This window comes from Microcebus murinus, chromosome 28 (genome assembly GCF_040939455.1).
Source record: "Microcebus murinus isolate Inina chromosome 28, M.murinus_Inina_mat1.0, whole genome shotgun sequence".
NCBI lineage: Eukaryota > Metazoa > Chordata > Mammalia > Primates > Cheirogaleidae > Microcebus > Microcebus murinus.
The window spans coordinates 17,123,891-17,150,685 of NC_134131.1; the positions used below are offsets into that span (position 1 = coordinate 17,123,891).

The 26,795-nt window shown below is 63.0% G+C and overlaps 7 non-coding genes across 7 annotated transcripts; all 7 read right to left on the reverse strand.

Moving 5' to 3' along the window:
• Positions 1–514: 514 nt before the first annotated feature.
• On the reverse strand, positions 515–633 carry LOC142865345 (5S ribosomal RNA). The gene has a single exon (XR_012915648.1). It is a non-coding gene; the product is annotated as a 5S ribosomal RNA (ribosomal RNA).
• Positions 634–4,415: 3,782 nt separating this feature from the next.
• Positions 4,416–4,534, reverse strand: LOC142865346 (5S ribosomal RNA). The gene has a single exon (XR_012915649.1). It is a non-coding gene; the product is annotated as a 5S ribosomal RNA (ribosomal RNA).
• A 3,778-nt stretch (positions 4,535–8,312) lies between these two features.
• LOC142865347 (5S ribosomal RNA) lies at positions 8,313–8,431 on the reverse strand. The gene has a single exon (XR_012915650.1). It is a non-coding gene; the product is annotated as a 5S ribosomal RNA (ribosomal RNA).
• A 3,779-nt stretch (positions 8,432–12,210) lies between these two features.
• On the reverse strand, positions 12,211–12,329 carry LOC142865348 (5S ribosomal RNA). The gene has a single exon (XR_012915651.1). It is a non-coding gene; the product is annotated as a 5S ribosomal RNA (ribosomal RNA).
• Positions 12,330–16,108: 3,779 nt separating this feature from the next.
• Positions 16,109–16,227, reverse strand: LOC142865349 (5S ribosomal RNA). Its single transcript, XR_012915652.1, has one exon. It is a non-coding gene; the product is annotated as a 5S ribosomal RNA (ribosomal RNA).
• A 3,783-nt stretch (positions 16,228–20,010) lies between these two features.
• LOC142865350 (5S ribosomal RNA) lies at positions 20,011–20,129 on the reverse strand. The gene has a single exon (XR_012915653.1). It is a non-coding gene; the product is annotated as a 5S ribosomal RNA (ribosomal RNA).
• A 3,784-nt stretch (positions 20,130–23,913) lies between these two features.
• LOC142865351 (5S ribosomal RNA) lies at positions 23,914–24,032 on the reverse strand. Its single transcript, XR_012915654.1, has one exon. It is a non-coding gene; the product is annotated as a 5S ribosomal RNA (ribosomal RNA).
• Between the last annotated feature and the right edge of the window lie 2,763 nt (positions 24,033–26,795).

Below are 26,795 nucleotides of genomic sequence, written 5' to 3' on the forward strand. Positions count from 1 at the left end.
GAGAGAAAAGAAAATGCAATCATAGAGGTAAGAGACACTTTTTAAAAATAATGAATCCGAAGAGAAAAGTAAAAGGAGGCCTGTGGAGCAGGTCTGGGTGTGACTCCGGATCCCCCAACATCAGGTGCCACCACCAAAGATTCCTGCGTGTAGCCCATAGAACCCCAAAAGCAACGGGACGAGTTCTGGTCACATACTCCCTCAAAATGACATCCTGGCCTTCTTCTGGAACTCCCTCCCCTCTCAGACTCTCAAGGTTTCCTCCAGCGTGTCGGTTCCCACAGAGCAGACCTTTGGTCTGAGACCTGACAGTCCAGATGCCACGCATGCTGCCGCGTGGCGGCGGTGTCGCGGCTTGGGACAAGAGGAGGCCCCACGGTGCGGGCTGGGGCGCCAGGCACCGCGGGCGGGCGCTGAGGGTGGGGGTGACCCCCACCGCGGGCCGCCGCCACGCTCCCAGAAAGGGGACAGAACAAGAGGCAAAAAAAAAAAAAAAAAAAAAAAAAAAAGCAGCAGCCTGTGGCACCCGGTATTCCCAGGCGGTCTCCCATCCAAGTACTAACCAGGCCCGACCCTGCTTAGCTTCCGAGACCAGACGAGATCGGGGGCGTTCAGGGTGGTGTGGCCCTAGACGGCGGCGGAGGGCGCCCCTGCCCCGCTCGAGAAGCCGAGCCTCTCTGGGCTTCCCCGCCGCCGCCGCCTCCCGCCCCAGGCCCCGCGCCGGGCCGGGCCGGTTGAGTTCGCCGGCCGGGTCCCGCGGGCTCCCAGGGACGGGGGTGATGGGCGGGGCGGGGCGGGGCGGGGCGGGGGGCTGTCTCTCTATACACACACACACACACTCACACTCACTCACACTCACACAAGATGCGCCTCCACGGCTGGACTCGCCAAGGTGGAGCCCTCCCAGCCCCCCTCGTCTCCTCGCCCGGCCTCCTTCACCTACCCGCTGCCCACCCCCAGCGCGTCGCTGCCTGCCGCTGACTGCGCACGTGCGGGACGCTCGCCCTTTGACCCCAGCCAGGGGCCGCCCTCCCCCACAACCCCTTTCAGCTGCACCCCCCCCCTCGCCCTGTGGGTGGGCTGCCGCCTATTCCCCGGGGCCAGGGCTGGGGCACAGCCAGTGTATGGGGCGTCTCTCTCTGGGGATGTGTCCCATGGGTGGGGTGGGGTGGCGTGGTTTGGGGGGCGCTGAAGAAATCAGTCCCCTCCATCTCCTACCTCTGGAAAACGCCCAAGCCCGTGGAGAACTGCCGGCACCGCTTCGTGGGGGCCGGGACCCTCCTCCGTGTCCTCCTGTGGCCCAGTCCAAGGGGCCTGGGCCTGGCCGGGGCTGCATTGGACCCCGACCACCCTGGCGTGTGGACTCGCTAAAAATCGGCCATTAGATATTGGATTCCAGCTTCCTGGAGGTCATTTCACTAATGAGTGCACCGGAAAGAGTTTCCTAATCCATCTGTGAGGGTGGCAACTGAAAGAGAATTTGAAAGCTGACAGAATAGGCGAGGGAAGGCATAGGAGATTTCCACACCCAGCAAGGAAGACTTTCCCGAAATGGAAGCAAGAAACGAGCAAACAGAGACACCGGTAGCCCGCCCGGAAAAGAGTCTGCCCCCGAGAGAAAGTACCCTGACCAGGTTCACCCATGGGTGGGTGGGTGGCGAGCTAGCGGCATTCAGAAGAGCGAGGCCCGCAGTCTGTGCGGAAGACACCTGAGCTCGGGTGTGTGTGGCGGCGCGATTCACAAGCAGCTCTAGACGTTAAACCAAGGAGAAGCCAGGGAGTTCCCAACGCCCCAGGTGTCCTCAGCCCACGACTGGCTGCTGTGGGAATGCGAAGCCCGGCTCCTTGTCTCAGAGCGGGGTTCCCAGGAGGATCAGGCTGAAGCTGGGACTTGGCCTCAAAGTGTCCCCTCGCATGGCCACCCCCTTCCCCTTCCTGCTCCTCTACTCCTGGTGCCCCTCCATCCAGGGGCCAGACCTTAAAGAGTCACCGCAAGAGAATCCTGGTCCCAAAGGAGCCTTCTGGGGGACCGGTGCTGAGAGAGGTTGTGGGCATGGCCCGCTGGGGCTCTGCCCGAACCAGGGCTGAGAGATGCCACCTCCCAGCTCTGGGTCCCTGCAGGAAGTGTTGGCAAGCACAGGGCCGGTCCTCCAAAGGCCCAGGTGCAGGGAGCCCAGGCCAAGCAGCCTGTGGAAGAAGCCACTTGCCGTGCCACCCCGGGAACAGGACTGCAGGCCCCGGCCCTTCCCACCTCCTCCTCCTCCTCCCCCCGCCCCCCCCACAGGGCACAGGGCTCAGAGACACCTCAGACTCTTGCTACCCAAAGTGCAAAGGGCATCAGTTGCTCCTCCAACCCCCCCGCCCAGCAGACCACGTTGTCCAGCCAGCCCCCGGGCCTCCCTGGGGTGCCCAGCACAAAAGTGCAGACACCCACCGGACCCTCAATCTCAGTTTTCGGATGTTTTTGCCACTCTAAGGACCCGCAGGCCAGCTGGGCCTTCGGGCAGGACAGAGAGCCCCGGAATCCGACGTGGAGAGCTGCGTGTACGTCCCCATCAGGAGGCGGTCCCCACCTCCGCGGCTCTCCCCTTGTGGGGAGCGGCAGCCCAGCCGGCAGCCCCAGGGCCTCAGGGAAGACACCAGGCTGGGCCCCCGCGGCACAGCGGGGGCACGTCCCCCGCACTCAAGCGACTTAGGGACGGCTGCTGGAGACTGCTGCGGCCACCCTGCTGCCGGGTTCCTGGAGGGCTTCCTGGAAGCAGCGTCCACACCAAGCCCTTGGAAGGCCCAGGCGACGGAGGAGCCGGTCAGGCAGGGGCCGAGGACGGTGAGAGGCCGGGCGGGCGGGAAGGACCATGTCAGGCAGGGGCAGAGGACGGTGACAGGCCGGGCGGGGAGGAGCCGGACAGGCGGGGGCCCAGGACAGTGACGGGCCTGGCCGGGGAGGAGTGCGTCAGGCAGGGGCAGAGGAGACGGGCTGGGTAAGGGTTAGGGTTACAGTTAGGGCACAATTCACAATCGCAAAGACGTGGAAGCGACCCGAGTGCCCATCCATCCAGGAGTGCATGAATAAAATGTGGCGCGTGGACACCACGGAGTGCCATTCGGCTGTGAGGAGCAGCGGTGAGAGGGCGCCTCTCGTGTTCTCCTGGCCAGAGCTGGGACCCGTTCCAGTAAGCCAGGTATCCCAAGAATGGACACACGAGCACCACGTGAGCGCGCTCACCAGCAAATTGGTACGAACGGATGGACGCCTAAGTGGACAGAGAGGAATCACCTTCATCGGGTGGGTGTCGGGCGGGTGGGGGGAGGGGAGGGGCATACACATCCATTAGGCATGGGGTGGGTGCGCACCGACTGGGGGATGGGCGCACTTGAAGCTCTGACCCGAGGGGGGAGGCTTGGAGAGGGCAAGGCACCCGACCTTAACATTGGTACCCCCACAATACGCTGGAACAACATGAGAGGTATATGAATAAGAACACAGGGGGGGCCGGGCGCGGTGGCTCACGCCTGTAATCCTAGCTCTCTGGGAGGCCGAGGCGGGCGGATTGCTCCAGGTCAGGAGTTCGAAACCAGCCTGAGCAAGAGCGAGACCCCGTCTCTACTAAAAATAGAAAGAAATTAATTGGCCAACTAATATATATAGAAAAACACAGCCGGGCGTGGTGGTGCATGCCTGTAGTCCCAACTACTCGGGAGGCTGAGGCAGCAGGATTGCTTGAGCCCGGAGATTGAGGTTGCTGTGAGCTAGGCTGACGCCATGGCACTCACTCTAGCCTGGGCAGCAAAACGAGACTCTGTCTCAAAAAAAAAAAAAAAAAAAGAACACAGGGGGGAGGGGGGCACGGGCAACACATGTCACCTGAATACTTGTACTCCCATCATCTGCTTGAAGAGAGAGAGAAAAGAAAATGCAATCATAGAGGTAAGAGACACTTTTTAAAAATAATGAATCCGAAGAGAAAAGTAAAAGGAGGCCTGTGGAGCAGGTCTGGGTGTGACTCCGGATCCCCCAACATCAGGTGCCACCACCAAAGATTCCTGCGTGTAGCCCATAGAACCCCAAAAGCAACGGGACGAGTTCTGGTCACATACTCCCTCAAAATGACATCCTGGCCTTCTTCTGGAACTCCCTCCCCTCTCAGACTCTCAAGGTTTCCTCCAGCGTGTCGGTTCCCACAGAGCAGACCTTTGGTCTGAGACCTGACAGTCCAGATGCCACGCATGCTGCCGCGTGGCGGCGGTGTCGCGGCTTGGGACAAGAGGAGGCCCCACGGTGCGGGCTGGGGCGCCAGGCACCGCGGGCGGGCGCTGAGGGTGGGGGTGACCCCCACCCCGGGCCGCCGCCACGCTCCCAGAAAGGGGACAGAACAAGAGGCAAAAAAAAAAAAAAAAAAAAAAAAAAAAGCAGCAGCCTGTGGCACCCGGTATTCCCAGGCGGTCTCCCATCCAAGTACTAACCAGGCCCGACCCTGCTTAGCTTCCGAGACCAGACGAGATCGGGGGCGTTCAGGGTGGTGTGGCCCTAGACGGCGGCGGAGGGCGCCCCTGCCCCGCTCGAGAAGCCGAGCCTCTCTGGGCTTCCCCGCCGCCGCCGCCTCCCGCCCCAGGCCCCGCGCCGGGCCGGGCCGGTTGAGTTCGCCGGCCGGGTCCCGCGGGCTCCCAGGGACGGGGGTGATGGGCGGGGCGGGGCGGGGCGGGGCGGGGGGCTGTCTCTCTATACACACACACACACACTCACACTCACTCACACTCACACAAGATGCGCCTCCACGGCTGGACTCGCCAAGGTGGAGCCCTCCCAGCCCCCCTCGTCTCCTCGCCCGGCCTCCTTCACCTACCCGCTGCCCACCCCCAGCGCGTCGCTGCCTGCCGCTGACTGCGCACGCGCGGGACGCTCGCCCTTTGACCCCAGCCAGGGGCCGCCCTCCCCCACAACCCCTTTCAGCTGCGCCCCCCCCCTCGCCCTGTGGGTGGGCTGCCGCCTATTCCCCGGGGCCAGGGCTGGGGCACAGCCAGTGTATGGGGCGTCTCTCTCTGGGGATGTGTCCCATGGGTGGGGTGGGGTGGCGTGGTTTGGGGGGCGCTGAAGAAATCAGTCCCCTCCATCTCCTACCTCTGGAAAACGCCCAAGCCCGTGGAGAACTGCCGGCACCGCTTCGTGGGGGCCGGGACCCTCCTCCGTGTCCTCCTGTGGCCCAGTCCAAGGGGCCTGGGCCTGGCCGGGGCTGCATTGGACCCCGACCACCCTGGCGTGTGGACTCGCTAAAAATCGGCCATTAGATATTGGATTCCAGCTTCCTGGAGGTCATTTCACTAATGAGTGCACCGGAAAGAGTTTCCTAATCCATCTGTGAGGGTGGCAACTGAAAGAGAATTTGAAAGCTGACAGAATAGGCGAGGGAAGGCATAGGAGATTTCCACACCCAGCAAGGAAGACTTTCCCGAAATGGAAGCAAGAAACGAGCAAACAGAGACACCGGTAGCCCGCCCGGAAAAGAGTCTGCCCCTGAGAGAAAGCACCCTGACCAGGTTCACCCGTGGGTGGGTGGCGAGCTAGCGGCATTCAGAAGAGCGAGGCCCGCAGTCTGTGCGGAAGACACCTGAGCTCGGGTGTGTGTGGCGGCGCGATTCACAAGCAGCTCTAGACGTTAAACCAAGGAGAAGCCAGGGAGTTCCCAACGCCCCAGGTGTCCTCAGCCCACGACTGGCTGCTGTGGGAATGCGAAGCCCGGCTCCTTGTCTCAGAGCGGGGTTCCCAGGAGGATCAGGCTGAAGCTGGGACTTGGCCTCAAAGTGTCCCCTCGCATGGCCACCCCCTTCCCCTTCCTGCTCCTCTACTCCTGGTGCCCCTCCATCCAGGGGCCAGACCTTAAAGAGTCACCGCAAGAGAATCCTGGTCCCAAAGGAGCCTTCTGGGGGACCGGTGCTGAGAGAGGTTGTGGGCATGGCCCGCTGGGGCTCTGCCCGAACCAGGGCTGAGAGATGCCACCTCCCAGCTCTGGGTCCCTGCAGGAAGTGTTGGCAAGCACAGGGCCGGTCCTCCAAAGGCCCAGGTGCAGGGAGCCCAGGCCAAGCAGCCTGTGGAAGAAGCCACTTGCCGTGCCACCCCGGGAACAGGACTGCAGGCCCCGGCCCTTCCCACCTCCTCCTCCTCCTCCCCCCGCCCCCCCCACAGGGCACAGGGCTCAGAGACACCTCAGACTCTTGCTACCCAAAGTGCAAAGGGCATCAGTTGCTCCTCCAACCCCCCCGCCCAGCAGACCACGTTGTCCAGCCAGCCCCCGGGCCTCCCTGGGGTGCCCAGCACAAAAGTGCAGACACCCACCGGACCCTCAATCTCAGTTTTCGGATGTTTTTGCCACTCTAAGGACCCGCAGGCCAGCTGGGCCTTCGGGCAGGACAGAGAGCCCCGGAATCCGACGTGGAGAGCTGCGTGTACGTCCCCATCAGGAGGCGGTCCCCACCTCCGCGGCTCTCCCCTTGTGGGGAGCGGCAGCCCAGCCGGCAGCCCCAGGGCCTCAGGGAAGACACCAGGCTGGGCCCCCGCGGCACAGCGGGGGCACGTCCCCCGCACTCAAGCGACTTAGGGACGGCTGCTGGAGACTGCTGCGGCCACCCTGCTGCCGGGTTCCTGGAGGGCTTCCTGGAAGCAGCGTCCACACCAAGCCCTTGGAAGGCCCAGGCGACGGAGGAGCCGGTCAGGCAGGGGCCGAGGACGGTGAGAGGCCGGGCGGGCGGGAAGGACCATGTCAGGCAGGGGCAGAGGACGGTGACAGGCCGGGCGGGGAGGAGCCGGACAGGCGGGGGCCCAGGACAGTGACGGGCCTGGCCGGGGAGGAGTGCGTCAGGCAGGGGCAGAGGAGACGGGCTGGGTAAGGGTTAGGGTTACAGTTAGGGCACAATTCACAATCGCAAAGACGTGGAAGCGACCCGAGTGCCCATCCATCCAGGAGTGCATGAATAAAATGTGGCGCGTGGACACCACGGAGTGCCATTCGGCTGTGAGGAGCAGCGGTGAGAGGGCGCCTCTCGTGTTCTCCTGGCCAGAGCTGGGACCCGTTCCAGTAAGCCAGGTATCCCAAGAATGGACACACGAGCACCACGTGAGCGCGCTCACCAGCAAATTGGTACGAACGGATGGACGCCTAAGTGGACAGAGAGGAATCACCTTCATCGGGTGGGTGTCGGGCGGGTGGGGGGAGGGGAGGGGCATACACATCCATTAGGCATGGGGTGGGTGCGCACCGACTGGGGGATGGGCGCACTTGAAGCTCTGACCCGAGGGGGGAGGCTTGGAGAGGGCAAGGCACCCGACCTTAACATTGGTACCCCCACAATACGCTGGAACAACATGAGAGGTATATGAATAAGAACACAGGGGGGGCCGGGCGCGGTGGCTCACGCCTGTAATCCTAGCTCTCTGGGAGGCCGAGGCGGGCGGATTGCTCCAGGTCAGGAGTTCGAAACCAGCCTGAGCAAGAGCGAGACCCCGTCTCTACTAAAAATAGAAAGAAATTAATTGGCCAACTAATATATATAGAAAAACACAGCCGGGCGTGGTGGTGCATGCCTGTAGTCCCAACTACTCGGGAGGCTGAGGCAGCAGGATTGCTTGAGCCCGGAGATTGAGGTTGCTGTGAGCTAGGCTGACGCCATGGCACTCACTCTAGCCTGGGCAGCAAAACGAGACTCTGTCTCAAAAAAAAAAAAAAAAAAAAGAACACAGGGGGGAGGGGGGCACGGGCAACACATGTCACCTGAATACTTGTACTCCCATCATCTGCTTGAAGAGAGAGAGAAAAGAAAATGCAATCATAGAGGTAAGAGACACTTTTTAAAAATAATGAATCCGAAGAGAAAAGTAAAAGGAGGCCTGTGGAGCAGGTCTGGGTGTGACTCCGGATCCCCCAACATCAGGTGCCACCACCAAAGATTCCTGCGTGTAGCCCATAGAACCCCAAAAGCAACGGGACGAGTTCTGGTCACATACTCCCTCAAAATGACATCCTGGCCTTCTTCTGGAACTCCCTCCCCTCTCAGACTCTCAAGGTTTCCTCCAGCGTGTCGGTTCCCACAGAGCAGACCTTTGGTCTGAGACCTGACAGTCCAGATGCCACGCATGCTGCCGCGTGGCGGCGGTGTCGCGGCTTGGGACAAGAGGAGGCCCCACGGTGCGGGCTGGGGCGCCAGGCACCGCGGGCGGGCGCTGAGGGTGGGGGTGACCCCCACCCCGGGCCGCCGCCACGCTCCCAGAAAGGGGACAGAACAAGAGGCAAAAAAAAAAAAAAAAAAAAAAAAAAAGCAGCAGCCTGTGGCACCCGGTATTCCCAGGCGGTCTCCCATCCAAGTACTAACCAGGCCCGACCCTGCTTAGCTTCCGAGACCAGACGAGATCGGGGGCGTTCAGGGTGGTGTGGCCCTAGACGGCGGCGGAGGGCGCCCCTGCCCCGCTCGAGAAGCCGAGCCTCTCTGGGCTTCCCCGCCGCCGCCGCCTCCCGCCCCAGGCCCCGCGCCGGGCCGGGCCGGTTGAGTTCGCCGGCCGGGTCCCGCGGGCTCCCAGGGACGGGGGTGATGGGCGGGGCGGGGCGGGGCGGGGCGGGGGGCTGTCTCTCTATACACACACACACACACTCACACTCACTCACACTCACACAAGATGCGCCTCCACGGCTGGACTCGCCAAGGTGGAGCCCTCCCAGCCCCCCTCGTCTCCTCGCCCGGCCTCCTTCACCTACCCGCTGCCCACCCCCAGCGCGTCGCTGCCTGCCGCTGACTGCGCACGCGCGGGACGCTCGCCCTTTGACCCCAGCCAGGGGCCGCCCTCCCCCACAACCCCTTTCAGCTGCGCCCCCCCCCTCGCCCTGTGGGTGGGCTGCCGCCTATTCCCCGGGGCCAGGGCTGGGGCACAGCCAGTGTATGGGGCGTCTCTCTCTGGGGATGTGTCCCATGGGTGGGGTGGGGTGGCGTGGTTTGGGGGGCGCTGAAGAAATCAGTCCCCTCCATCTCCTACCTCTGGAAAACGCCCAAGCCCGTGGAGAACTGCCGGCACCGCTTCGTGGGGGCCGGGACCCTCCTCCGTGTCCTCCTGTGGCCCAGTCCAAGGGGCCTGGGCCTGGCCGGGGCTGCATTGGACCCCGACCACCCTGGCGTGTGGACTCGCTAAAAATCGGCCATTAGATATTGGATTCCAGCTTCCTGGAGGTCATTTCACTAATGAGTGCACCGGAAAGAGTTTCCTAATCCATCTGTGAGGGTGGCAACTGAAAGAGAATTTGAAAGCTGACAGAATAGGCGAGGGAAGGCATAGGAGATTTCCACACCCAGCAAGGAAGACTTTCCCGAAATGGAAGCAAGAAACGAGCAAACAGAGACACCGGTAGCCCGCCCGGAAAAGAGTCTGCCCCTGAGAGAAAGCACCCTGACCAGGTTCACCCGTGGGTGGGTGGCGAGCTAGCGGCATTCAGAAGAGCGAGGCCCGCAGTCTGTGCGGAAGACACCTGAGCTCGGGTGTGTGTGGCGGCGCGATTCACAAGCAGCTCTAGACGTTAAACCAAGGAGAAGCCAGGGAGTTCCCAACGCCCCAGGTGTCCTCAGCCCACGACTGGCTGCTGTGGGAATGCGAAGCCCGGCTCCTTGTCTCAGAGCGGGGTTCCCAGGAGGATCAGGCTGAAGCTGGGACTTGGCCTCAAAGTGTCCCCTCGCATGGCCACCCCCTTCCCCTTCCTGCTCCTCTACTCCTGGTGCCCCTCCATCCAGGGGCCAGACCTTAAAGAGTCACCGCAAGAGAATCCTGGTCCCAAAGGAGCCTTCTGGGGGACCGGTGCTGAGAGAGGTTGTGGGCATGGCCCGCTGGGGCTCTGCCCGAACCAGGGCTGAGAGATGCCACCTCCCAGCTCTGGGTCCCTGCAGGAAGTGTTGGCAAGCACAGGGCCGGTCCTCCAAAGGCCCAGGTGCAGGGAGCCCAGGCCAAGCAGCCTGTGGAAGAAGCCACTTGCCGTGCCACCCCGGGAACAGGACTGCAGGCCCCGGCCCTTCCCACCTCCTCCTCCTCCTCCCCCCGCCCCCCCCACAGGGCACAGGGCTCAGAGACACCTCAGACTCTTGCTACCCAAAGTGCAAAGGGCATCAGTTGCTCCTCCAACCCCCCCGCCCAGCAGACCACGTTGTCCAGCCAGCCCCCGGGCCTCCCTGGGGTGCCCAGCACAAAAGTGCAGACACCCACCGGACCCTCAATCTCAGTTTTCGGATGTTTTTGCCACTCTAAGGACCCGCAGGCCAGCTGGGCCTTCGGGCAGGACAGAGAGCCCCGGAATCCGACGTGGAGAGCTGCGTGTACGTCCCCATCAGGAGGCGGTCCCCACCTCCGCGGCTCTCCCCTTGTGGGGAGCGGCAGCCCAGCCGGCAGCCCCAGGGCCTCAGGGAAGACACCAGGCTGGGCCCCCGCGGCACAGCGGGGGCACGTCCCCCGCACTCAAGCGACTTAGGGACGGCTGCTGGAGACTGCTGCGGCCACCCTGCTGCCGGGTTCCTGGAGGGCTTCCTGGAAGCAGCGTCCACACCAAGCCCTTGGAAGGCCCAGGCGACGGAGGAGCCGGTCAGGCAGGGGCCGAGGACGGTGAGAGGCCGGGCGGGCGGGAAGGACCATGTCAGGCAGGGGCAGAGGACGGTGACAGGCCGGGCGGGGAGGAGCCGGACAGGCGGGGGCCCAGGACAGTGACGGGCCTGGCCGGGGAGGAGTGCGTCAGGCAGGGGCAGAGGAGACGGGCTGGGTAAGGGTTAGGGTTACAGTTAGGGCACAATTCACAATCGCAAAGACGTGGAAGCGACCCGAGTGCCCATCCATCCAGGAGTGCATGAATAAAATGTGGCGCGTGGACACCACGGAGTGCCATTCGGCTGTGAGGAGCAGCGGTGAGAGGGCGCCTCTCGTGTTCTCCTGGCCAGAGCTGGGACCCGTTCCAGTAAGCCAGGTATCCCAAGAATGGACACACGAGCACCACGTGAGCGCGCTCACCAGCAAATTGGTACGAACGGATGGACGCCTAAGTGGACAGAGAGGAATCACCTTCATCGGGTGGGTGTCGGGCGGGTGGGGGGAGGGGAGGGGCATACACATCCATTAGGCATGGGGTGGGTGCGCACCGACTGGGGGATGGGCGCACTTGAAGCTCTGACCCGAGGGGGGAGGCTTGGAGAGGGCAAGGCACCCGACCTTAACATTGGTACCCCCACAATACGCTGGAACAACATGAGAGGTATATGAATAAGAACACAGGGGGGGCCGGGCGCGGTGGCTCACGCCTGTAATCCTAGCTCTCTGGGAGGCCGAGGCGGGCGGATTGCTCCAGGTCAGGAGTTCGAAACCAGCCTGAGCAAGAGCGAGACCCCGTCTCTACTAAAAATAGAAAGAAATTAATTGGCCAACTAATATATATAGAAAAACACAGCCGGGCGTGGTGGTGCATGCCTGTAGTCCCAACTACTCGGGAGGCTGAGGCAGCAGGATTGCTTGAGCCCGGAGATTGAGGTTGCTGTGAGCTAGGCTGACGCCATGGCACTCACTCTAGCCTGGGCAGCAAAACGAGACTCTGTCTCAAAAAAAAAAAAAAAAAAAAGAACACAGGGGGGAGGGGGGCACGGGCAACACATGTCACCTGAATACTTGTACTCCCATCATCTGCTTGAAGAGAGAGAGAAAAGAAAATGCAATCATAGAGGTAAGAGACACTTTTTAAAAATAATGAATCCGAAGAGAAAAGTAAAAGGAGGCCTGTGGAGCAGGTCTGGGTGTGACTCCGGATCCCCCAACATCAGGTGCCACCACCAAAGATTCCTGCGTGTAGCCCATAGAACCCCAAAAGCAACGGGACGAGTTCTGGTCACATACTCCCTCAAAATGACATCCTGGCCTTCTTCTGGAACTCCCTCCCCTCTCAGACTCTCAAGGTTTCCTCCAGCGTGTCGGTTCCCACAGAGCAGACCTTTGGTCTGAGACCTGACAGTCCAGATGCCACGCATGCTGCCGCGTGGCGGCGGTGTCGCGGCTTGGGACAAGAGGAGGCCCCACGGTGCGGGCTGGGGCGCCAGGCACCGCGGGCGGGCGCTGAGGGTGGGGGTGACCCCCACCCCGGGCCGCCGCCACGCTCCCAGAAAGGGGACAGAACAAGAGGCAAAAAAAAAAAAAAAAAAAAAAAAAAAAGCAGCAGCCTGTGGCACCCGGTATTCCCAGGCGGTCTCCCATCCAAGTACTAACCAGGCCCGACCCTGCTTAGCTTCCGAGACCAGACGAGATCGGGGGCGTTCAGGGTGGTGTGGCCCTAGACGGCGGCGGAGGGCGCCCCTGCCCCGCTCGAGAAGCCGAGCCTCTCTGGGCTTCCCCGCCGCCGCCGCCTCCCGCCCCAGGCCCCGCGCCGGGCCGGGCCGGTTGAGTTCGCCGGCCGGGTCCCGCGGGCTCCCAGGGACGGGGGTGATGGGCGGGGCGGGGCGGGGCGGGGCGGGGGGCTGTCTCTCTATACACACACACACACACTCACACTCACTCACACTCACACAAGATGCGCCTCCACGGCTGGACTCGCCAAGGTGGAGCCCTCCCAGCCCCCCTCGTCTCCTCGCCCGGCCTCCTTCACCTACCCGCTGCCCACCCCCAGCGCGTCGCTGCCTGCCGCTGACTGCGCACGCGCGGGACGCTCGCCCTTTGACCCCAGCCAGGGGCCGCCCTCCCCCACAACCCCTTTCAGCTGCGCCCCCCCCCTCGCCCTGTGGGTGGGCTGCCGCCTATTCCCCGGGGCCAGGGCTGGGGCACAGCCAGTGTATGGGGCGTCTCTCTCTGGGGATGTGTCCCATGGGTGGGGTGGGGTGGCGTGGTTTGGGGGGCGCTGAAGAAATCAGTCCCCTCCATCTCCTACCTCTGGAAAACGCCCAAGCCCGTGGAGAACTGCCGGCACCGCTTCGTGGGGGCCGGGACCCTCCTCCGTGTCCTCCTGTGGCCCAGTCCAAGGGGCCTGGGCCTGGCCGGGGCTGCATTGGACCCCGACCACCCTGGCGTGTGGACTCGCTAAAAATCGGCCATTAGATATTGGATTCCAGCTTCCTGGAGGTCATTTCACTAATGAGTGCACCGGAAAGAGTTTCCTAATCCATCTGTGAGGGTGGCAACTGAAAGAGAATTTGAAAGCTGACAGAATAGGCGAGGGAAGGCATAGGAGATTTCCACACCCAGCAAGGAAGACTTTCCCGAAATGGAAGCAAGAAACGAGCAAACAGAGACACCGGTAGCCCGCCCGGAAAAGAGTCTGCCCCTGAGAGAAAGCACCCTGACCAGGTTCACCCGTGGGTGGGTGGCGAGCTAGCGGCATTCAGAAGAGCGAGGCCCGCAGTCTGTGCGGAAGACACCTGAGCTCGGGTGTGTGTGGCGGCGCGATTCACAAGCAGCTCTAGACGTTAAACCAAGGAGAAGCCAGGGAGTTCCCAACGCCCCAGGTGTCCTCAGCCCACGACTGGCTGCTGTGGGAATGCGAAGCCCGGCTCCTTGTCTCAGAGCGGGGTTCCCAGGAGGATCAGGCTGAAGCTGGGACTTGGCCTCAAAGTGTCCCCTCGCATGGCCACCCCCTTCCCCTTCCTGCTCCTCTACTCCTGGTGCCCCTCCATCCAGGGGCCAGACCTTAAAGAGTCACCGCAAGAGAATCCTGGTCCCAAAGGAGCCTTCTGGGGGACCGGTGCTGAGAGAGGTTGTGGGCATGGCCCGCTGGGGCTCTGCCCGAACCAGGGCTGAGAGATGCCACCTCCCAGCTCTGGGTCCCTGCAGGAAGTGTTGGCAAGCACAGGGCCGGTCCTCCAAAGGCCCAGGTGCAGGGAGCCCAGGCCAAGCAGCCTGTGGAAGAAGCCACTTGCCGTGCCACCCCGGGAACAGGACTGCAGGCCCCGGCCCTTCCCACCTCCTCCTCCTCCTCCCCCCGCCCCCCCCACAGGGCACAGGGCTCAGAGACACCTCAGACTCTTGCTACCCAAAGTGCAAAGGGCATCAGTTGCTCCTCCAACCCCCCCGCCCAGCAGACCACGTTGTCCAGCCAGCCCCCGGGCCTCCCTGGGGTGCCCAGCACAAAAGTGCAGACACCCACCGGACCCTCAATCTCAGTTTTCGGATGTTTTTGCCACTCTAAGGACCCGCAGGCCAGCTGGGCCTTCGGGCAGGACAGAGAGCCCCGGAATCCGACGTGGAGAGCTGCGTGTACGTCCCCATCAGGAGGCGGTCCCCACCTCCGCGGCTCTCCCCTTGTGGGGAGCGGCAGCCCAGCCGGCAGCCCCAGGGCCTCAGGGAAGACACCAGGCTGGGCCCCCGCGGCACAGCGGGGGCACGTCCCCCGCACTCAAGCGACTTAGGGACGGCTGCTGGAGACTGCTGCGGCCACCCTGCTGCCGGGTTCCTGGAGGGCTTCCTGGAAGCAGCGTCCACACCAAGCCCTTGGAAGGCCCAGGCGACGGAGGAGCCGGTCAGGCAGGGGCCGAGGACGGTGAGAGGCCGGGCGGGCGGGAAGGACCATGTCAGGCAGGGGCAGAGGACGGTGACAGGCCGGGCGGGGAGGAGCCGGACAGGCGGGGGCCCAGGACAGTGACGGGCCTGGCCGGGGAGGAGTGCGTCAGGCAGGGGCAGAGGAGACGGGCTGGGTAAGGGTTAGGGTTACAGTTAGGGCACAATTCACAATCGCAAAGACGTGGAAGCGACCCGAGTGCCCATCCATCCAGGAGTGCATGAATAAAATGTGGCGCGTGGACACCACGGAGTGCCATTCGGCTGTGAGGAGCAGCGGTGAGAGGGCGCCTCTCGTGTTCTCCTGGCCAGAGCTGGGACCCGTTCCAGTAAGCCAGGTATCCCAAGAATGGACACACGAGCACCACGTGAGCGCGCTCACCAGCAAATTGGTACGAACGGATGGACGCCTAAGTGGACAGAGAGGAATCACCTTCATCGGGTGGGTGTCGGGCGGGTGGGGGGAGGGGAGGGGCATACACATCCATTAGGCATGGGGTGGGTGCGCACCGACTGGGGGATGGGCACACTTGAAGCTCTGACCCGAGGGGGGAGGCTTGGAGAGGGCAAGGCACCCGACCTTAACATTGGTACCCCCACAATACGCTGGAACAACATGAGAGGTATATGAATAAGAACACAGGGGGGGCCGGGCGCGGTGGCTCACGCCTGTAATCCTAGCTCTCTGGGAGGCCGAGGCGGGCGGATTGCTCCAGGTCAGGAGTTCGAAACCAGCCTGAGCAAGAGCGAGACCCCGTCTCTACTAAAAATAGAAAGAAATTAATTGGCCAACTAATATATATAGAAAAACACAGCCGGGCGTGGTGGTGCATGCCTGTAGTCCCAACTACTCGGGAGGCTGAGGCAGCAGGATTGCTTGAGCCCGGAGATTGAGGTTGCTGTGAGCTAGGCTGACGCCATGGCACTCACTCTAGCCTGGGCAGCAAAACGAGACTCTGTCTCAAAAAAAAAAAAAAAAAAAAGAACACAGGGGGGAGGGGGGCACGGGCAACACATGTCACCTGAATACTTGTACTCCCATCATCTGCTTGAAGAGAGAGAGAAAAGAAAATGCAATCATAGAGGTAAGAGACACTTTTTAAAAATAATGAATCCGAAGAGAAAAGTAAAAGGAGGCCTGTGGAGCAGGTCTGGGTGTGACTCCGGATCCCCCAACATCAGGTGCCACCACCAAAGATTCCTGCGTGTAGCCCATAGAACCCCAAAAGCAACGGGACGAGTTCTGGTCACATACTCCCTCAAAATGACATCCTGGCCTTCTTCTGGAACTCCCTCCCCTCTCAGACTCTCAAGGTTTCCTCCAGCGTGTCGGTTCCCACAGAGCAGACCTTTGGTCTGAGACCTGACAGTCCAGATGCCACGCATGCTGCCGCGTGGCGGCGGTGTCGCGGCTTGGGACAAGAGGAGGCCCCACGGTGCGGGCTGGGGCGCCAGGCACCGCGGGCGGGCGCTGAGGGTGGGGGTGACCCCCACCGCGGGCCGCCGCCACGCTCCCAGAAAGGGGACAGAACAAGAGGCAAAAAAAAAAAAAAAAAAAAAAAAAAAAGCAGCAGCCTGTGGCACCCGGTATTCCCAGGCGGTCTCCCATCCAAGTACTAACCAGGCCCGACCCTGCTTAGCTTCCGAGACCAGACGAGATCGGGGGCGTTCAGGGTGGTGTGGCCCTAGACGGCGGCGGAGGGCGCCCCTGCCCCGCTCGAGAAGCCGAGCCTCTCTGGGCTTCCCCGCCGCCGCCGCCTCCCGCCCCAGGCCCCGCGCCGGGCCGGGCCGGTTGAGTTCGCCGGCCGGGTCCCGCGGGCTCCCAGGGACGGGGGTGATGGGCGGGGCGGGGCGGGGCGGGGCGGGGGGCTGTCTCTCTATACACACACACACACACTCACACTCACTCACACTCACACAAGATGCGCCTCCACGGCTGGACTCGCCAAGGTGGAGCCCTCCCAGCCCCCCTCGTCTCCTCGCCCGGCCTCCTTCACCTACCCGCTGCCCACCCCCAGCGCGTCGCTGCCTGCCGCTGACTGCGCACGTGCGGGACGCTCGCCCTTTGACCCCAGCCAGGGGCCGCCCTCCCCCACAACCCCTTTCAGCTGCACCCCCCCCCTCGCCCTGTGGGTGGGCTGCCGCCTATTCCCCGGGGCCAGGGCTGGGGCACAGCCAGTGTATGGGGCGTCTCTCTCTGGGGATGTGTCCCATGGGTGGGGTGGGGTGGCGTGGTTTGGGGGGCGCTGAAGAAATCAGTCCCCTCCATCTCCTACCTCTGGAAAACGCCCAAGCCCGTGGAGAACTGCCGGCACCGCTTCGTGGGGGCCGGGACCCTCCTCCGTGTCCTCCTGTGGCCCAGTCCAAGGGGCCTGGGCCTGGCCGGGGCTGCATTGGACCCCGACCACCCTGGCGTGTGGACTCGCTAAAAATCGGCCATTAGATATTGGATTCCAGCTTCCTGGAGGTCATTTCACTAATGAGTGCACCGGAAAGAGTTTCCTAATCCATCTGTGAGGGTGGCAACTGAAAGAGAATTTGAAAGCTGACAGAATAGGCGAGGGAAGGCATAGGAGATTTCCACACCCAGCAAGGAAGACTTTCCCGAAATGGAAGCAAGAAACGAGCAAACAGAGACACCGGTAGCCCGCCCGGAAAAGAGTCTGCCCCCGAGAGAAAGTACCCTGACCAGGTTCACCCATGGGTGGGTGGGTGGCGAGCTAGCGGCATTCAGAAGAGCGAGGCCCGCAGTCTGTGCGGAAGACACCTGAGCTCGGGTGTGTGTGGCGGCGCGATTCACAAGCAGCTCTAGACGTTAAACCAAGGAGAAGCCAGGGAGTTCCCAACGCCCCAGGTGTCCTCAGCCCACGACTGGCTGCTGTGGGAATGCGAAGCCCGGCTCCTTGTCTCAGAGCGGGGTTCCCAGGAGGATCAGGCTGAAGCTGGGACTTGGCCTCAAAGTGTCCCCTCGCATGGCCACCCCCTTCCCCTTCCTGCTCCTCTACTCCTGGTGCCCCTCCATCCAGGGGCCAGACCTTAAAGAGTCACCGCAAGAGAATCCTGGTCCCAAAGGAGCCTTCTGGGGGACCGGTGCTGAGAGAGGTTGTGGGCATGGCCCGCTGGGGCTCTGCCCGAACCAGGGCTGAGAGATGCCACCTCCCAGCTCTGGGTCCCTGCAGGAAGTGTTGGCAAGCACAGGGCCGGTCCTCCAAAGGCCCAGGTGCAGGGAGCCCAGGCCAAGCAGCCTGTGGAAGAAGCCACTTGCCGTGCCACCCCGGGAACAGGACTGCAGGCCCCGGCCCTTCCCACCTCCTCCTCCTCCTCCCCCCGCCCCCCCCACAGGGCACAGGGCTCAGAGACACCTCAGACTCTTGCTACCCAAAGTGCAAAGGGCATCAGTTGCTCCTCCAACCCCCCCGCCCAGCAGACCACGTTGTCCAGCCAGCCCCCGGGCCTCCCTGGGGTGCCCAGCACAAAAGTGCAGACACCCACCGGACCCTCAATCTCAGTTTTCGGATGTTTTTGCCACTCTAAGGACCCGCAGGCCAGCTGGGCCTTCGGGCAGGACAGAGAGCCCCGGAATCCGACGTGGAGAGCTGCGTGTACGTCCCCATCAGGAGGCGGTCCCCACCTCCGCGGCTCTCCCCTTGTGGGGAGCGGCAGCCCAGCCGGCAGCCCCAGGGCCTCAGGGAAGACACCAGGCTGGGCCCCCGCGGCACAGCGGGGGCACGTCCCCCGCACTCAAGCGACTTAGGGACGGCTGCTGGAGACTGCTGCGGCCACCCTGCTGCCGGGTTCCTGGAGGGCTTCCTGGAAGCAGCGTCCACACCAAGCCCTTGGAAGGCCCAGGCGACGGAGGAGCCGGTCAGGCAGGGGCCGAGGACGGTGAGAGGCCGGGCGGGCGGGAAGGACCATGTCAGGCAGGGGCAGAGGACGGTGACAGGCCGGGCGGGGAGGAGCCGGACAGGCGGGGGCCCAGGACAGTGACGGGCCTGGCCGGGGAGGAGTGCGTCAGGCAGGGGCAGAGGAGACGGGCTGGGTAAGGGTTAGGGTTACAGTTAGGGCACAATTCACAATCGCAAAGACGTGGAAGCGACCCGAGTGCCCATCCATCCAGGAGTGCATGAATAAAATGTGGCGCGTGGACACCACGGAGTGCCATTCGGCTGTGAGGAGCAGCGGTGAGAGGGCGCCTCTCGTGTTCTCCTGGCCAGAGCTGGGACCCGTTCCAGTAAGCCAAGTATCCCAAGAATGGACACACGAGCACCACGTGAGCGCGCTCACCAGCAAATTGGTACGAACGGATGGACGCCTAAGTGGACAGAGAGGAATCACCTTCATCGGGTGGGTGTCGGGCGGGTGGGGGGAGGGGAGGGGCATACACATCCATTAGGCATGGGGTGGGTGCGCACCGACTGGGGGATGGGCGCACTTGAAGCTCTGACCCGAGGGGGGAGGCTTGGAGAGGGCAAGGCACCCGACCTTAACATTGGTACCCCCACAATACGCTGGAACAACATGAGAGGTATATGAATAAGAACACAGGGGGGGCCGGGCGCGGTGGCTCACGCCTGTAATCCTAGCTCTCTGGGAGGCCGAGGCGGGCGGATTGCTCCAGGTCAGGAGTTCGAAACCAGCCTGAGCAAGAGCGAGACCCCGTCTCTACTAAAAATAGAAAGAAATTAATTGGCCAACTAATATATATAGAAAAACACAGCCGGGCGTGGTGGTGCATGCCTGTAGTCCCAACTACTCGGGAGGCTGAGGCAGCAGGATTGCTTGAGCCCGGAGATTGAGGTTGCTGTGAGCTAGGCTGACGCCATGGCACTCACTCTAGCCTGGGCAGCAAAACGAGACTCTGTCTCAAAAAAAAAAAAAAAAAAAAGAACACAGGGGGGAGGGGGGCACGGGCAACACATGTCACCTGAATACTTGTACTCCCATCATCTGCTTGAAGAGAGAGAGAAAAGAAAATGCAATCATAGAGGTAAGAGACACTTTTTAAAAATAATGAATCCGAAGAGAAAAGTAAAAGGAGGCCTGTGGAGCAGGTCTGGGTGTGACTCCGGATCCCCCAACATCAGGTGCCACCACCAAAGATTCCTGCGTGTAGCCCATAGAACCCCAAAAGCAACGGGACGAGTTCTGGTCACATACTCCCTCAAAATGACATCCTGGCCTTCTTCTGGAACTCCCTCCCCTCTCAGACTCTCAAGGTTTCCTCCAGCGTGTCGGTTCCCACAGAGCAGACCTTTGGTCTGAGACCTGACAGTCCAGATGCCACGCATGCTGCCGCGTGGCGGCGGTGTCGCGGCTTGGGACAAGAGGAGGCCCCACGGTGCGGGCTGGGGCGCCAGGCACCGCGGGCGGGCGCTGAGGGTGGGGGTGACCCCCACCCCGGGCCGCCGCCACGCTCCCAGAAAGGGGACAGAACAAGAGGCAAAAAAAAAAAAAAAAAAAAAAAAAAAAGCAGCAGCCTGTGGCACCCGGTATTCCCAGGCGGTCTCCCATCCAAGTACTAACCAGGCCCGACCCTGCTTAGCTTCCGAGACCAGACGAGATCGGGGGCGTTCAGGGTGGTGTGGCCCTAGACGGCGGCGGAGGGCGCCCCTGCCCCGCTCGAGAAGCCGAGCCTCTCTGGGCTTCCCCGCCGCCGCCGCCTCCCGCCCCAGGCCCCGCGCCGGGCCGGGCCGGTTGAGTTCGCCGGCCGGGTCCCGCGGGCTCCCAGGGACGGGGGTGATGGGCGGGGCGGGGCGGGGCGGGGCGGGGCGGGGGGCTGTCTCTCTATACACACACACACACACTCACACTCACTCACACTCACACAAGATGCGCCTCCACGGCTGGACTCGCCAAGGTGGAGCCCTCCCAGCCCCCCTCGTCTCCTCGCCCGGCCTCCTTCACCTACCCGCTGCCCACCCCCAGCGCGTCGCTGCCTGCCGCTGACTGCGCACGCGCGGGACGCTCGCCCTTTGACCCCAGCCAGGGGCCGCCCTCCCCCACAACCCCTTTCAGCTGCGCCCCCCCCCTCGCCCTGTGGGTGGGCTGCCGCCTATTCCCCGGGGCCAGGGCTGGGGCACAGCCAGTGTATGGGGCGTCTCTCTCTGGGGATGTGTCCCATGGGTGGGGTGGGGTGGCGTGGTTTGGGGGGCGCTGAAGAAATCAGTCCCCTCCATCTCCTACCTCTGGAAAACGCCCAAGCCCGTGGAGAACTGCCGGCACCGCTTCGTGGGGGCCGGGACCCTCCTCCGTGTCCTCCTGTGGCCCAGTCCAAGGGGCCTGGGCCTGGCCGGGGCTGCATTGGACCCCGACCACCCTGGCGTGTGGACTCGCTAAAAATCGGCCATTAGATATTGGATTCCAGCTTCCTGGAGGTCATTTCACTAATGAGTGCACCGGAAAGAGTTTCCTAATCCATCTGTGAGGGTGGCAACTGAAAGAGAATTTGAAAGCTGACAGAATAGGCGAGGGAAGGCATAGGAGATTTCCACACCCAGCAAGGAAGACTTTCCCGAAATGGAAGCAAGAAACGAGCAAACAGAGACACCGGTAGCCCGCCCGGAAAAGAGTCTGCCCCTGAGAGAAAGCACCCTGACCAGGTTCACCCGTGGGTGGGTGGCGAGCTAGCGGCATTCAGAAGAGCGAGGCCCGCAGTCTGTGCGGAAGACACCTGAGCTCGGGTGTGTGTGGCGGCGCGATTCACAAGCAGCTCTAGACGTTAAACCAAGGAGAAGCCAGGGAGTTCCCAACGCCCCAGGTGTCCTCAGCCCACGACTGGCTGCTGTGGGAATGCGAAGCCCGGCTCCTTGTCTCAGAGCGGGGTTCCCAGGAGGATCAGGCTGAAGCTGGGACTTGGCCTCAAAGTGTCCCCTCGCATGGCCACCCCCTTCCCCTTCCTGCTCCTCTACTCCTGGTGCCCCTCCATCCAGGGGCCAGACCTTAAAGAGTCACCGCAAGAGAATCCTGGTCCCAAAGGAGCCTTCTGGGGGACCGGTGCTGAGAGAGGTTGTGGGCATGGCCCGCTGGGGCTCTGCCCGAACCAGGGCTGAGAGATGCCACCTCCCAGCTCTGGGTCCCTGCAGGAAGTGTTGGCAAGCACAGGGCCGGTCCTCCAAAGGCCCAGGTGCAGGGAGCCCAGGCCAAGCAGCCTGTGGAAGAAGCCACTTGCCGTGCCACCCCGGGAACAGGACTGCAGGCCCCGGCCCTTCCCACCTCCTCCTCCTCCTCCCCCCGCCCCCCCCACAGGGCACAGGGCTCAGAGACACCTCAGACTCTTGCTACCCAAAGTGCAAAGGGCATCAGTTGCTCCTCCAACCCCCCCGCCCAGCAGACCACGTTGTCCAGCCAGCCCCCGGGCCTCCCTGGGGTGCCCAGCACAAAAGTGCAGACACCCACCGGACCCTCAATCTCAGTTTTCGGATGTTTTTGCCACTCTAAGGACCCGCAGGCCAGCTGGGCCTTCGGGCAGGACAGAGAGCCCCGGAATCCGACGTGGAGAGCTGCGTGTACGTCCCCATCAGGAGGCGGTCCCCACCTCCGCGGCTCTCCCCTTGTGGGGAGCGGCAGCCCAGCCGGCAGCCCCAGGGCCTCAGGGAAGACACCAGGCTGGGCCCCCGCGGCACAGCGGGGGCACGTCCCCCGCACTCAAGCGACTTAGGGACGGCTGCTGGAGACTGCTGCGGCCACCCTGCTGCCGGGTTCCTGGAGGGCTTCCTGGAAGCAGCGTCCACACCAAGCCCTTGGAAGGCCCAGGCGACGGAGGAGCCGGTCAGGCAGGGGCCGAGGACGGTGAGAGGCCGGGCGGGCGGGAAGGACCATGTCAGGCAGGGGCAGAGGACGGTGACAGGCCGGGCGGGGAGGAGCCGGACAGGCGGGGGCCCAGGACAGTGACGGGCCTGGCCGGGGAGGAGTGCGTCAGGCAGGGGCAGAGGAGACGGGCTGGGTAAGGGTTAGGGTTACAGTTAGGGCACAATTCACAATCGCAAAGACGTGGAAGCGACCCGAGTGCCCATCCATCCAGGAGTGCATGAATAAAATGTGGCGCGTGGACACCACGGAGTGCCATTCGGCTGTGAGGAGCAGCGGTGAGAGGGCGCCTCTCGTGTTCTCCTGGCCAGAGCTGGGACCCGTTCCAGTAAGCCAGGTATCCCAAGAATGGACACACGAGCACCACGTGAGCGCGCTCACCAGCAAATTGGTACGAACGGATGGACGCCTAAGTGGACAGAGAGGAATCACCTTCATCGGGTGGGTGTCGGGCGGGTGGGGGGAGGGGAGGGGCATACACATCCATTAGGCATGGGGTGGGTGCGCACCGACTGGGGGATGGGCGCACTTGAAGCTCTGACCCGAGGGGGGAGGCTTGGAGAGGGCAAGGCACCCGACCTTAACATTGGTACCCCCACAATACGCTGGAACAACATGAGAGGTATATGAATAAGAACACAGGGGGGGCCGGGCGCGGTGGCTCACGCCTGTAATCCTAGCTCTCTGGGAGGCCGAGGCGGGCGGATTGCTCCAGGTCAGGAGTTCGAAACCAGCCTGAGCAAGAGCGAGACCCCGTCTCTACTAAAAATAGAAAGAAATTAATTGGCCAACTAATATATATAGAAAAACACAGCCGGGCGTGGTGGTGCATGCCTGTAGTCCCAACTACTCGGGAGGCTGAGGCAGCAGGATTGCTTGAGCCCGGAGATTGAGGTTGCTGTGAGCTAGGCTGACGCCATGGCACTCACTCTAGCCTGGGCAGCAAAACGAGACTCTGTCTCAAAAAAAAAAAAAAAAAAAGAACACAGGGGGGAGGGGGGCACGGGCAACACATGTCACCTGAATACTTGTACTCCCATCATCTGCTTGAAGAGAGAGAGAAAAGAAAATGCAATCATAGAGGTAAGAGACACTTTTTAAAAATAATGAATCCGAAGAGAAAAGTAAAAGGAGGCCTGTGGAGCAGGTCTGGGTGTGACTCCGGATCCCCCAACATCAGGTGCCACCACCAAAGATTCCTGCGTGTAGCCCATAGAACCCCAAAAGCAACGGGACGAGTTCTGGTCACATACTCCCTCAAAATGACATCCTGGCCTTCTTCTGGAACTCCCTCCCCTCTCAGACTCTCAAGGTTTCCTCCAGCGTGTCGGTTCCCACAGAGCAGACCTTTGGTCTGAGACCTGACAGTCCAGATGCCACGCATGCTGCCGCGTGGCGGCGGTGTCGCGGCTTGGGACAAGAGGAGGCCCCACGGTGCGGGCTGGGGCGCCAGGCACCGCGGGCGGGCGCTGAGGGTGGGGGTGACCCCCACCCCGGGCCGCCGCCACGCTCCCAGAAAGGGGACAGAACAAGAGGCAAAAAAAAAAAAAAAAAAAAAAAAAAAAAGCAGCAGCCTGTGGCACCCGGTATTCCCAGGCGGTCTCCCATCCAAGTACTAACCAGGCCCGACCCTGCTTAGCTTCCGAGACCAGACGAGATCGGGGGCGTTCAGGGTGGTGTGGCCCTAGACGGCGGCGGAGGGCGCCCCTGCCCCGCTCGAGAAGCCGAGCCTCTCTGGGCTTCCCCGCCGCCGCCGCCTCCCGCCCCAGGCCCCGCGCCGGGCCGGGCCGGTTGAGTTCGCCGGCCGGGTCCCGCGGGCTCCCAGGGACGGGGGTGATGGGCGGGGCGGGGCGGGGCGGGGCGGGGGGCTGTCTCTCTATACACACACACACACACTCACACTCACTCACACTCACACAAGATGCGCCTCCACGGCTGGACTCGCCAAGGTGGAGCCCTCCCAGCCCCCCTCGTCTCCTCGCCCGGCCTCCTTCACCTACCCGCTGCCCACCCCCAGCGCGTCGCTGCCTGCCGCTGACTGCGCACGCGCGGGACGCTCGCCCTTTGACCCCAGCCAGGGGCCGCCCTCCCCCACAACCCCTTTCAGCTGCGCCCCCCCCTCGCCCTGTGGGTGGGCTGCCGCCTATTCCCCGGGGCCAGGGCTGGGGCACAGCCAGTGTATGGGGCGTCTCTCTCTGGGGATGTGTCCCATGGGTGGGGTGGGGTGGCGTGGTTTGGGGGGCGCTGAAGAAATCAGTCCCCTCCATCTCCTACCTCTGGAAAACGCCCAAGCCCGTGGAGAACTGCCGGCACCGCTTCGTGGGGGCCGGGACCCTCCTCCGTGTCCTCCTGTGGCCCAGTCCAAGGGGCCTGGGCCTGGCCGGGGCTGCATTGGACCCCGACCACCCTGGCGTGTGGACTCGCTAAAAATCGGCCATTAGATATTGGATTCCAGCTTCCTGGAGGTCATTTCACTAATGAGTGCACCGGAAAGAGTTTCCTAATCCATCTGTGAGGGTGGCAACTGAAAGAGAATTTGAAAGCTGACAGAATAGGCGAGGGAAGGCATAGGAGATTTCCACACCCAGCAAGGAAGACTTTCCCGAAATGGAAGCAAGAAACGAGCAAACAGAGACACCGGTAGCCCGCCCGGAAAAGAGTCTGCCCCTGAGAGAAAGCACCCTGACCAGGTTCACCCGTGGGTGGGTGGCGAGCTAGCGGCATTCAGAAGAGCGAGGCCCGCAGTCTGTGCGGAAGACACCTGAGCTCGGGTGTGTGTGGCGGCGCGATTCACAAGCAGCTCTAGACGTTAAACCAAGGAGAAGCCAGGGAGTTCCCAACGCCCCAGGTGTCCTCAGCCCACGACTGGCTGCTGTGGGAATGCGAAGCCCGGCTCCTTGTCTCAGAGCGGGGTTCCCAGGAGGATCAGGCTGAAGCTGGGACTTGGCCTCAAAGTGTCCCCTCGCATGGCCACCCCCTTCCCCTTCCTGCTCCTCTACTCCTGGTGCCCCTCCATCCAGGGGCCAGACCTTAAAGAGTCACCGCAAGAGAATCCTGGTCCCAAAGGAGCCTTCTGGGGGACCGGTGCTGAGAGAGGTTGTGGGCATGGCCCGCTGGGGCTCTGCCCGAACCAGGGCTGAGAGATGCCACCTCCCAGCTCTGGGTCCCTGCAGGAAGTGTTGGCAAGCACAGGGCCGGTCCTCCAAAGGCCCAGGTGCAGGGAGCCCAGGCCAAGCAGCCTGTGGAAGAAGCCACTTGCCGTGCCACCCCGGGAACAGGACTGCAGGCCCCGGCCCTTCCCACCTCCTCCTCCTCCTCCCCCCGCCCCCCCCACAGGGCACAGGGCTCAGAGACACCTCAGACTCTTGCTACCCAAAGTGCAAAGGGCATCAGTTGCTCCTCCAACCCCCCCGCCCAGCAGACCACGTTGTCCAGCCAGCCCCCGGGCCTCCCTGGGGTGCCCAGCACAAAAGTGCAGACACCCACCGGACCCTCAATCTCAGTTTTCGGATGTTTTTGCCACTCTAAGGACCCGCAGGCCAGCTGGGCCTTCGGGCAGGACAGAGAGCCCCGGAATCCGACGTGGAGAGCTGCGTGTACGTCCCCATCAGGAGGCGGTCCCCACCTCCGCGGCTCTCCCCTTGTGGGGAGCGGCAGCCCAGCCGGCAGCCCCAGGGACTCAGGGAAGACACCAGGCTGGGCCCCCGCGGCACAGCGGGGGCACGTCCCCCGCACTCAAGCGACTTAGGGACGGCTGCTGGAGACTGCTGCGGCCACCCTGCTGCCGGGTTCCTGGAGGGCTTCCTGGAAGCAGCGTCCACACCAAGCCCTTGGAAGGCCCAGGCGACGGAGGAGCCGGTCAGGCAGGGGCCGAGGACGGTGAGAGGCCGGGCGGGCGGGAAGGACCATGTCAGGCAGGGGCAGAGGACGGTGACAGGCCGGGCGGGGAGGAGCCGGACAGGCGGGGGCCCAGGACAGTGACGGGCCTGGCCGGGGAGGAGTGCGTCAGGCAGGGGCAGAGGAGACGGGCTGGGTAAGGGTTAGGGTTACAGTTAGGGCACAATTCACAATCGCAAAGACGTGGAAGCGACCCGAGTGCCCATCCATCCAGGAGTGCATGAATAAAATGTGGCGCGTGGACACCACGGAGTGCCATTCGGCTGTGAGGAGCAGCGGTGAGAGGGCGCCTCTCGTGTTCTCCTGGCCAGAGCTGGGACCCGTTCCAGTAAGCCAGGTATCCCAAGAATGGACACACGAGCACCACGTGAGCGCGCTCACCAGCAAATTGGTACGAACGGATGGACGCCTAAGTGGACAGAGAGGAATCACCTTCATCGGGTGGGTGTCGGGCGGGTGGGGGGAGGGGAGGGGCATACACATCCATTAGGCATGGGGTGGGTGCGCACCGACTGGGGGATGGGCGCACTTGAAGCTCTGACCCGAGGGGGGAGGC